Genomic DNA, 11,895 nt, shown 5'->3' with positions numbered 1-11,895 from the left:
GAAAGCAGTCCTAAGAGGAAAACTCATAGTTCTGAGTACCTCCCAGAAGAAACTGGAGAGAGCACACATTAGCAGCTTGACAACACACCTAAAAGCTCTAGAACAAAAGGAAGCAAATTCACCCAAGAGGAGTATATGACAGGAAATAATCAAAATGAGGGCTGAAATCAACCAAGTAGAAAGAAAGAGATCTATTTAAAGAATCAACAAAACCAGGAGCTGGTTCTTTGAGAAAATCAATAAGATAGATAAACCCTTAGCCAGACTAACTAAAGGGCTCAGAGATAGCATCCTAATTAACAAAATCAGAAATGAAAAGGGACACATAACAACAAATTCTGAGGAAATCCAAAAAAAAAATCAGATCATACTACAAAAGCATATACTAAACAAAACTGGAAAACCTGGATGAAATGGAAATTTTTTTATATAGATACCAGGTACATAAGTTAAATCAGGATCAAATTAATGATGTAAACAGTCCCACATCCCCTCAAGAAATAGAAACTGTCATTAATAGTCTCACAATGAAAAAAAATCCCAGGACCTGATGGGTTTAGTGCAGAGTTCTATCAAACTTTCAAAGAAGTCCTATTACCAGTACTCATCAAACTATTCCGAAAGAATAGAAACAGAAGGTAGTCTACCCAATTCATTCTATGAAGCCACAATTACTCTGATACCAAAACCACATGAAGACCCAACAAAGAAAGAGGACTTCTGGCCAATTTCCCCTATGAATATCGATACAAAATTACTCAGTAAAATTCTCATAAACTGAATCCAAGAACACATTAAAAGGATCATCTATGATGATCAAGTAGGCTTCATCCCAACGATGCTGGGATGGTTCAATATACAGAAATCCATCAGCGAAATCTACTATATAAACAAACTCAATGAAAGAAAACAATATGTTCATCTCATTAGATGCTGAGCAAGCATTTGACAAATACCCGTTCATGATAAAAGTCCTGGAAAGATCAGGAATTCAAGTCCCATACCTAAACATAGTAAAAGCAACATAGAGCAAACCAGTAGCCATTATCAAACAAAATGGAGAGAAACTTGAAGCAATCCTACTAAAATCAGGGATTAGGCAAGGCTGCCCACTTCCTCCCTACCTATTCAAAATAGTACTAGAAGTCCTAAACAGGGCAATTAGACAACAAAAGGAGATTAAAGGGATACGAATTGGAAAGGAAGAAGTCAAAATATCAGTATTTTCAGATGATATGATAGTATACATAAGTGACTCCCAAAATTCCACCTGAGAACTCCTAAACTTGACAAACACCTTCAGTAAAGTGGCTGAATATGAGATTAGTTCAAACAAATCAGTGGCCCTTTTCTACAAAAAGGATAAACAGGCTGAGAAAAAAATTAGGGAAACAACACCCTTAACAATATAGTCACAAATAATATAAAATTTTTTGTGTGAATCTTACTAAGCAAGTGAAAGATCTGTATGATATGTTCAAGTCTCCAAAGAAAGAAACTGAAGATCTCAGGAGATGGAAAGATCTCCCATGCTCATGGATTGGCAGGATTAATATAGTCAAAATGGCCATCTTGCCAAAATCTGTCTACCTATTCAATGCAATACCCATCAAAATTTCAACTCAATTCTTCATAGATTTAAAAAGAGCAATTTGCAAATTCATCTGGAATAACAAAAAAACCAGGATAGTGAAAAGTATTCTCAATAATAAAAGAACTTCTGGCAGAATCACCATCCCTGACCTCAAGCTGTACTACAGAGCAATAGTGATAACAAGTGTACGGTATTGGTACAGAGACAGGCAGGTAGATCAATGGAATAGAATTGAAGACCCAGAAATGAACCCACACACCTATGGTCACTGGATCTTTTACAAAAGCTAAAACCATCCAGTGGAAAAAAAGACAGCATTTCCAACAAATGGTGCTGGTTCAACTGGCAGTTAGCATGTAGAAGAAGGCAAATCTACCCATTCTTATCTCCTTGTACAAAGCTCAAGTCCAAGTGGATCAAGGAACTCCACATAAAACCAGATTCACTAAAACTTATAGAAGAGAAAGTGGGGAAGAGCCTTGAACATATGGGCACAGGGGAAAGATTCCTGAACAGAACAGCAATGGCTTGCACTGTGAGATCAAGAATGGACCAATAGGACCTCATAAAATTGCAAAGCTTCTCTAAGGCAAAGACACTGTCAAGAAGACAAAAGGGGCACTAACAGATTAGGAAAAGATCTTCACCAATCCTACATCTGAGAGAGGGCTAATATCCAATATATACAAGGAACTCAAGAAGTTAGACTCCGGAGAAACAAATTACCCTATTTGAAAATGAGATACAGTGCTAAATAAAGAATTCTCAACTGAGGAATACTGAATGACTGAGATGCACCTACAAAACATTCACCTCCTTAGTAATCAGGGAAATGCAAATCAAAACAACCCTGAGATTCCACCTCACACCAGTCACAATGGTTAAGGTGAAAAACTCAGGTGAGAGCAAATGCTGGTGAAGATGTGGAGAAAGAGGGACACTCCTCCCTTGCTGATGAGATTGTCAGCTGGTACAACCACTCTGGAAATCAGTCTGGCAGTTCCTCAGAAAATTGGACCTGAGGACCCAACAATATCACTCCTGGGCATATACCCAGAAGATGCTCCACCAGGTAATAAGGACACATGCTCCACTATATTCATAGAAGCCTTATTTATAATAGGCAGAAGCTGGAAAGAACACAGATGTTCCTCAACATGGTTACAGAAAATGTGGTACATTTTCACAATGGAATGCTACTCAGCTATTAAAAACAATAAATTTATGAAATTCTTAAGTAAATGGATGGAACTTCAAAATATCTTCCTAAGTGAGGTAACTTAAGAACACACTCACAAAAGAACACACTCACTGATAAGTGGATATTAGCCCAGATGCCTAGAAGCTTTGAATACCCAAGATACAATTTATAAACCACATGAAACTCAAGAAGAAGGAAGACAATAGTGTGGATACTTCTATCCATCTTAGAAGGGGAGGGGGAACAAAACACTCATGGAAGGAATTACAGAGATAAAGTTTGGAGTAGAGACTGAAGAAATGATCATCTAGAGACTGACTCACCTTGGGATCCATCTCATTTACAATCACCAAACCCAGACACTGTTGTGGATGCCAACAAGTTCTTGCTGACAGGAGGCTGATATGGCTCTCTCCTTAGAGGATCTGCCAGTGACTCCCAGACACAGAGATGGATGCTCATAGCCATCCATTGGACTGAACATAGGATCCCCAATGAAGGAGCTAGAGAAAGGACCCAAGGAGCTGAAGAGTTTGCAGCCCCATAGGAGGAACAACAATATGAACTAACCATTACCCCTTGAGCTCCCGGGGACTAAACCACCGACCAAAGAGCACACATGGTGGGGACTCATGGCTCCAGCTGCATATGCAGTAGAGGATGGCCTAGTCATTCATCAATGGGAGGAGAGGTGCTTTGTCCTATGAAGGCTCTATGCCCCAGTGTGGGGGAATGCCAGGGCCAAGAAGCGGGAGTGGGTGGGTTGATGAGCAAGGGGAGGGGAGAAGGGATACAGGGAGAGGGTTTTTCGGAGGGGGAACCAGGAAAGGGGATAACATTTGAAATGTAAATAAAGAAAATACCCAATTAAAAAAAAGAATAAAAGGGACACTATTTAAGCAGTCCTTGTCAAATTACAGCCTTTTTTGTCATCAAAGTCCTGTTTTGCAACATGTTCAGAAAGTCCTACTGAGGGGACCACCTGGTCTTCGGGTGATAATGTCTCTGGCCCTAGAGTGGACCTAATCTTCAGGGATCTCTGTCTTCATCAGTGGTGTGGTCTGTCCTGCAAGATTCTTCTGTTCAGCACATCACAAGGTTGCTGTAGGTTTCAGACAATAACTCTGGGCCTCTAGCCAAAGTCAAGAGCACAGAAGTAGACACAAGATGCTAGGCTTTGATGCTGCCCTTACTACCTGTGAACCAAAGTAAGAGTAAATGCTTTTTTGTAAAGGTAGTTCTTAGGTCACCATTCTAGTGCCATGGAGATGAGACTAGGAGGAAGAACCTCCCAAATGTGATTCTGGTCTGGAAGTGAGAGTGCAGTCAAGGTGGGTGGATGTGGAACTATGGAGGGATGATGGTGAATTTTATTTTGGACGCAAAAAGAATGAAACTTTCTTAAGTGCCACTGACCTCTTTCCAAAGGCATCTTTCTGCCTCTCCTCTGTGGTTCCCCAGAACAAGGAACATTTCAAAACAACTAAATCAATGGGGAAAGAAGAACTTGAATGCCCACTCACTGGGTAATAATAATAGGCAAGTGTGGAGCACTAAACTCAGCTTCTTTACCTGTGAAAAGGTGCTGACTAGTAGGCATCTCCAACTTCTCATTTCTATGAAGGCATTTGTGATATCCAGTGGGAAAAGAATGGGAGTCAGCCTCTCCCTCCTTTTTACCTTGAGATGGCATCTCTCTACATCATCTTCTTCATTATTTTTTAATTCTGACTCATTCTGCATTCCCAGCAGGTTGCTCCTGAATGTTCTCTTCTTTCTATTCTGCTGCTGTGAGATTCAGATATATAATGGGTCCCAAGGTCCCAGAATTGTACACGCAACTCTGACCATCTACTAGAGAATCATTGGGGACCAGAACTCCTTATATCTCAAGACCAGATGGCTCTAACATACTGTCTCTCTTCTGTCTAATGAAGAACACTGTGGGTACCATTTCATGATGAGGCCAAAATTTTATTAGTTCCATATTATTTTGCCAGCTTTGTATTTGAAATATCTGAAACAGATTTATGAAGAGAATGCTTTATTTTGGCTCCTGATTCTACAGATTTCAGTCTAAGATTAGGTAACCATATTGTGTCAGACATTTGATAAAGGTCATGTATCAGGGGAGAAGCACATGGAAGAACAAACTCCTGATATGAACCCAGGAGTAAGAAAAGGAGACTGGCCAGGAAACAAACACCACTTTTGGAGCCATGTTTCCAATGCCGTTAATCTCCCACTGTGCCTCACCTCTCTGAGGTTCTTCTTTCTCCATCTTTCAAGCTTTTAACACACAGGACTTTCAGGAGGACATTGATTGCTAAAACCATAGTATATATGTCAGGAGATGAATGAACATTTTTATTTTATTGCATGTTTAGAAAGATAGCCAGCATAAGAGTAAAGTTAATGTTCTTCACACTTTCATTCATAATTTAAACTGTAGTTACATTAGAGATTATGACACTGGTTACCTAAAGTTTCTTTTTTTAAATATATTTTTAAATATTTTATTAGGTATTTTCCTCATTCACATTTCCAATGCTATCCCAAAAGTCCCCCATAACCCCCTCTACTCCCCTACCCACTCCCCTACCCACCCACTACCACTTTTTGGCCCTGGCGTTCCCCTGTACTGGGGCATATAAAGTTTGCAAGTCCAATGGGCCTCTTTTTCCAGTGATGGCCGACTAGGCCATCTTTTGATACATATGCAGCTAGAGTCAAGAGCTCCGGGGTACTGGTTAGTTCATAATGTTGTTCCACCTATAGGGTTGCAGATCCCTTTAGCTCCTTGGGTACTTTCTCTAGCTCCTCCATTGGGGCCCCTGTGATCCATCCAATAGCTGACTGTGAGCAACCACTTCTGTGTTTGCTAGGCCCTGGCATAGTCTCACAAGAGACAGCTATATGTGGGTCCTTTCAGCAAAATCTTGCTAGTGTATGCAATGGTGTCAGCATTTGGAAGCTGATTATGGGATGGATCCCCGGATATGGCAGTCTCTAGATGGTCCATCCTTTCATCACAGCTCCAAACTTTGTCTCTGTAACTCCTTCCATGGGTGTTTTGTTCCCAAGCTACAGTTAGTCTGCAATATTTTTCTCCTTTGAAAATCAGACTCAACTGTGTATTCTGCCTATATTCTGAAGTACTTTGTAATCACAAAAAAGTATTTCTTTGTCATACCATCCTAAAGGTATGGTAATTTTAATGCTAAACAAAATAAAGATAATTAATCCATAAAAATATTAGCCATTGGAAATAATTTATGTAGTTATGTCCAAGATACAATAATAAAGCAGCAATAATTAAATACACCATGCTGTGTGACATTAGAGTCCATCTGACTGAAGAATATTTACATATTTAATTTGCTTTTATAGTCACTGCATATCGAAAGCTTTTTTAAGTACTGAGAGATATTTAGGCCAAAATATTTAGGCCATATGATACAGGCTACTTTTTCCACATGCATATCCTACAGTTCATTAGCTCTTTTTCTTACTCATACATAGAACCCTTCTTAATCCAATCAACATTTTTTATTTCACTCACTACAAGTTTTATATCTATTATTCATATTTAAGTCAGCTTTCTTGCTTTAGTTATATAAATAGCATAGTTGCTTTTATTTATTTTGATATTTAAATAATCTTAGGGTGTGCTTTAGCTGTAACTCTTAGGATATGAATTACACGTTCATTGCAAATAGCCATCTCTGTCCTGTCATGGTTGTTTCCCTCAGTCAAACACAGGCTCTGACTAAGGGTTCAGATTCAGGGGTCCCAGTTTCTTCAAGACACATACCTTTCTGTATCTTTCTACCTTCGTTCTCAGTTCCCTCTTTGCTTCTTGAAGTGTCAGGTGCTACTGGCTTCTGAACCACCCTCCTGTGACAGTCTTTTGTTCCCATCTGATCAGTGTAGTTGTGGATAAACAATCGCCACAATATTTGAAAGCATTTACTGAGGGTATTATTTCAAAACAATAATAAAGGAACATTAATTATGTCTACAGGATTAGTGATTTTCTTACTGCCATATACATTAATTGACCACATATATGTGACTACACTCTAAATATTGGGGTGCAAAGCTGAACAGAGCTATTTGGGATATAAAGCTAAACAGGGCTTGTCTAGCTGAGGGAAATGCAAGTGTTCATGCACAAAATCTGATAAACACTATTATAGAATTATGGCAATGAGTTTTAGGAGAACAGGTGATAATAATTATAGCAGTGGTTTATAGATATTTACTTAGTATCAGGCACTGTGCTAAAGATTTAATTTTAGTAATAATCTAGAGACACAGCCAATACTGAGAGACACATGGTAGCTTTCTCAGCTCATAATTGAGAAACTAGGGTCCATCTGTCAAGCAGGAGTTGTACCCCTAGTGAGTGATGAAACTGGCTTTTTCCGTGCATGTATCTCTTGCTCTAAACCATTTGTTTAAAGGAAATGGGGAGTTGAGGGAGGGAGGAGGTGCTCTGGTCTAGGATGAGTATACATCATTCCCAAGTGATGCTCAAGGAAGAAGGCATACACATACATGGGGAACTATAAGATGGAGAACACCTCCCTAGGATTGAGAAACAGGAAATAATGAGGCAAAATGGACAAGGAATGACAATGAACCCAGAAAGGCAGCCTCCTGTTTCTGATTGTGGGCAGAAAGTGAACATCTCTTGACATACAGGTGATGGTGTATTGAGGCTAGTGGTAAAGTATATTATAGATGAATATTTGATAAAAGAAAAGATAAAGTTACAATATTGAACTTGTATATGATTTCTTTGCTACTGTTTGCCTCATGGGAATTTTCAGGTGCCATTGAGTTACTGCCAAACCTGACAAACACACAGGCTCTTTGTCATCTTGATTATGTTTGCCCTGTAAACATGTGTGGCCCAACTGCACTGTCCTTGCCACACTGCAAAGCATCTGTTTTCATTTATTACTGAGCTCCACCTCAGAAGTTCCAGCAGAAATGTTTTATGATTTGAAATGGTTGGCCAACATTGCAAGAAAAACAAAGCCCACATCCCAGCCTGTGATCTCAGCAGAGCACGTTCAATGTGCTATTCTATGATTTAGGGAATCAAACTACAAACATCACAACCATGATGGAACATGTTTGAAATGGCATTTACAACACTGCCAGTGATCTGTGGTGTTTTATCATTTTGTTGACATATTAATGTTCCAGTATCAAATGGATAATGCAGTTCAGGCAGATAATTACCTGTGTCTGGGGAGTAGTAGTTATTCTTTTCTTCTCTTCAGTGCTTGGGATTGAACCCAAGAACATGTGAATGCCAGGAGAACACTCTTCCAATCAGAAGAAAAAAAATCAACCATCGTTGCTACATTTTTCCAATTTGTATCACAAAGTGTATGTAAGGAATTTTCCCCTGCATCTACAAGGTGAGGACTCTATTTCACTAGTGTGCTGATACATTTTAGTAAGTCATAAAACACTGTTACTTATAGTGGCCCTTTACTGATATAGATTTTCCTGTCTGGTACATGCTCTGGTTGATTAGCCAGAGGCTGCCTGAGCACACTGCTTCATTGGAAAACCCAGTGTGTGTTGTATCGTGTTCAGGTTTAGGTGATCTTGTGCTCTTGGATTGTGCTTGCTGTCAGCTCTTTCTTTGACTTCAGTGTGTGGTAATCACTAAATTCTTGTATTTATTTCCATTTTGCCAATTAGCCTAAGTTGTTAGTGCAAATTTATATGCCCTGGTTCTTCTAAGTCCTTGCCAATTACTTTGGAACATTGAACACTTAACTGTGCTTGCTCTGGGGTACTAGCAATGAAACAGTAATTAACTTGAGATAGCTGTCTCCTCTCCTTAAAAGCTACAAAATGGGATTATACTCCAATAAACAGGTTTAAGGCAACATAATGACAATTCTTTTGATAACAAGTTTTACTCATCATTAACATGTTATTTGTTTTTTCAAACATTATTTAAACTCTACAGAAATAAAAGTATACCAAATTATCATCTGTCAGATATAACCAAATGTTAATGGATTAGATCAGGATTGGTATAGCACTGCTCTAGAGAATATATGAATCACAAAATGTCCATCTTGACCAATTCCGAATAATTTGATTTGCTTCTGCTGTAGTTATGAAGTGAATAGAATTTTCTCATATTTTTTTAATCTTTGAAAACCCACTTATGATTATGAAAGAACAGATAGAATAGTTCTTGAAAAAAATGTCTGAAAATCTGTCTCTTTCATCACTTCTAACATTTTGGTGGTCATTTTCCTGTGGAGAAAAGTGAGATGGGAGATGGAGTTATTCTAAAAAGAGTCTTCATAGTTAAAGTGAATTTCACAACTACTTAGGAGCAATAAATAGATTTGTTGAATGTCTACCCCCATATCTAGGTCAGGATGCCAAGGACCTGGGTGATCACAAAAGAACAGAATTACCAGTGTGTCCAAACATGTGGTATGCATGTATGCTCCATATTCATGTATAGTCGAGCATGTGTGGAGAGAGCTTTATGATATTTTTCTATTAATTGTGTTTTATAAGCTGTTTGGTATGGCTTTACTAACCTTAGATATGTAAAATGCAAAGATTATAGGAGAAGGGGTGTGTGTATGTGTGTGTGTGCACACGCGTGAGCCGCGTGCTTTCTCCAGATGCTTGTTTAAGACACACGCTAAAAGACACATGCTAAAAAGCAGACAAAGTGCCCGTTACATGATAAGTAATCATTGATAAGTGGATCCAACTGATAAGTCCAAAAACTCAGAATATCCACGATACAACTCAGATGATATGAAGTGTTACAAGAAGGAAGGCCAGAGTGTAGATGCTTCCATCCCACTTAGGAGGGGGAACAAAATAATCACTGGAGGGAGGGAGGGAGGGTCCTGGGTGGGACAGAGGAGGGGAGCGAGAATGGGGGAAGATTCAGGTATGGAAGAGTTGTGAGAGAAGTCTAGAAAGCCAGGAGAATGAATAGAAATAGGTAGCAGTAGGGAGAGAATGGGGAGAGGAACCACTAGAAATTCCAGGATGACAGGGATGTAAGAGGCTCCTAAGACATAATGGTGATAATAGCCAAAATACCCAAGATAGGAGAGATAGACTCTGAAGAGACCATCCATAGTAGATAGGTATGGCTCCCAGTTGAGGGAAGAGGCCATTCACCCATCTCAAAAATTTTAACCCAAAATTATTCCTATCTAAAGAAAATGCAGGGACAAAAGATGAAGTAGAGACTGAAGTTTAGGCTTTCCAGAGACCACCCCACCTTGGGATCCATCCCATTCACAGAACTGCTTGCAGACAGGAGCCTAGTAGGGCTGTCTTCTGAGAAACTGTGCCAGCACCTGACTGAGACAGATGTAGATACACACAGCCAACCATTGTACTGAGTCCCGGTATCCCAGTGGAAGAAATAGGGAAGGACTGAAGGAGCTGAAGGAGATTGCAACCCCATAGGAGCTGAAGGAGATTGCAACCCCAATATCAACTACCTGGACTCCCCAGAGTTCCCAAGAACTAAACCAACAGCCAAAGAGTATACATGGTGGGTCTATGGCTCCTGCCACATATTTAGCAGAGGATTTCCTTATCTGGTATCAGTGGGAGGAGAGGCACTTGACCTTATGGCGGTTTGTTGCTCCAGCAAAGGGAGATGCTAGAGAGATGAGACAGGAGTAGCGGGGAGCACCCTCATAGAGGCAAGGGGAAGGGAGGGTGGGATGGAGGTTTGTCTAGGGGAGACCAATAAGGAGGACAGCAATTTGAAATGTAAATAAATTAAATAATTATATATGCATATATTTATATACAAACATACATATGTGCATATATATACATGCATATATATATATATATATATATATATATATATATATATATATATATATATATATTCTTTTAGAAGTTAAGCTTGAGGAGAGACTTTCAGGCTATCTGTATCTCACAACAAGGAAATCCTCAGTCTTCAGTCAGAAGCCCTTGCAAATGTCAACACATTGGATTTTTTTCGTAATTTAAAAAAAAGTGGTGTTTTTTTTTTCTTTTTAAAGAGGCTATGAGACCATATTTTTATAATGCTGATTTTTTTTTTCTCACAAAATGTTTTTATTGAATCTTTGGGAATTTCACATCATGCACCCTGATCACACTCACGTCCTTGTTCTCCCAAATCTGTTCCCTTCACTTGTGATCCCCTCCTCCAAAAAAAAACAAAGTAAAAAAATGTGCAATTTCTGTGGCCCATATACTCACTAGAACATGGTCAAACTCTCAGTGTTCAGCCCCTTAGAGAATACTGAGTCCTTCCTCACCCCCACCCTGCCAGATGCCATTGACTGGAGAACTACGCTTCGGCATCCTATCACAATTTTTTTGTTCAATTTAAAAAAAAAACTAATTTTTTTTACACTCCATAGTTCATTCCCTGCCCCCTCATTCACTCTCCATCTGTTCCACATCCCACACCTCCTCCCCACCCCACCCCATCTCCACATGAGTGCTCCCACCCCCACCCCCACCCTACCTATCTCTAAACTCCCTGGGGTCTCCAGTCTCTTGAGGGCTAGGTGCATCATCTCTGAATGAACACAGGCCCGGAACTCCTCTACTATATGTGTTGGGAGCCTCATATCAGCTGGTGTATGCTGTCTGTTTGGTGGTTTAGTGTTTGAGAGATCTCAGTGGTCCAGATTAATTGAGACTGCTGGTCTTCCTACAGGGTCACCCTTCCCCTCAGCTCCTTTCAGCCTTCCCTTGCAATTCAGCAACAGGGGTCAGCTGCTTCTGTCCATGGGTTGGGTACAAATATCTGCATCTGACTCATTCAGCATTTGGTCAGCTCTTTCAGAGGGCAGTCATGATAGATCCCTTTTTGTGAGCACTCCATAGCCTTAGTAATAGTGTCAGGCCTTGGGACCTCCCCTTGAGCTGTATCCCACTTTGGGCCTGCCACTGGACTTTCTTTTCCTCAGGCTCCTCTCCATTTCCATCCCTATAATTCTTTCAGACAGGAGCAATTAGGGGTCAGAGATGTGACTATGGGATGGCAACCCCCTTTCCTCACTTGATGTCC

The sequence above is a fragment of the Mus musculus genome, chromosome 8 (genome assembly GCF_000001635.26).
Source record: "Mus musculus strain C57BL/6J chromosome 8, GRCm38.p6 C57BL/6J".
In the NCBI taxonomy this organism is placed as follows: domain Eukaryota; kingdom Metazoa; phylum Chordata; class Mammalia; order Rodentia; family Muridae; genus Mus; species Mus musculus.
Note: the sequence above shows the minus strand (reverse complement) of the source record.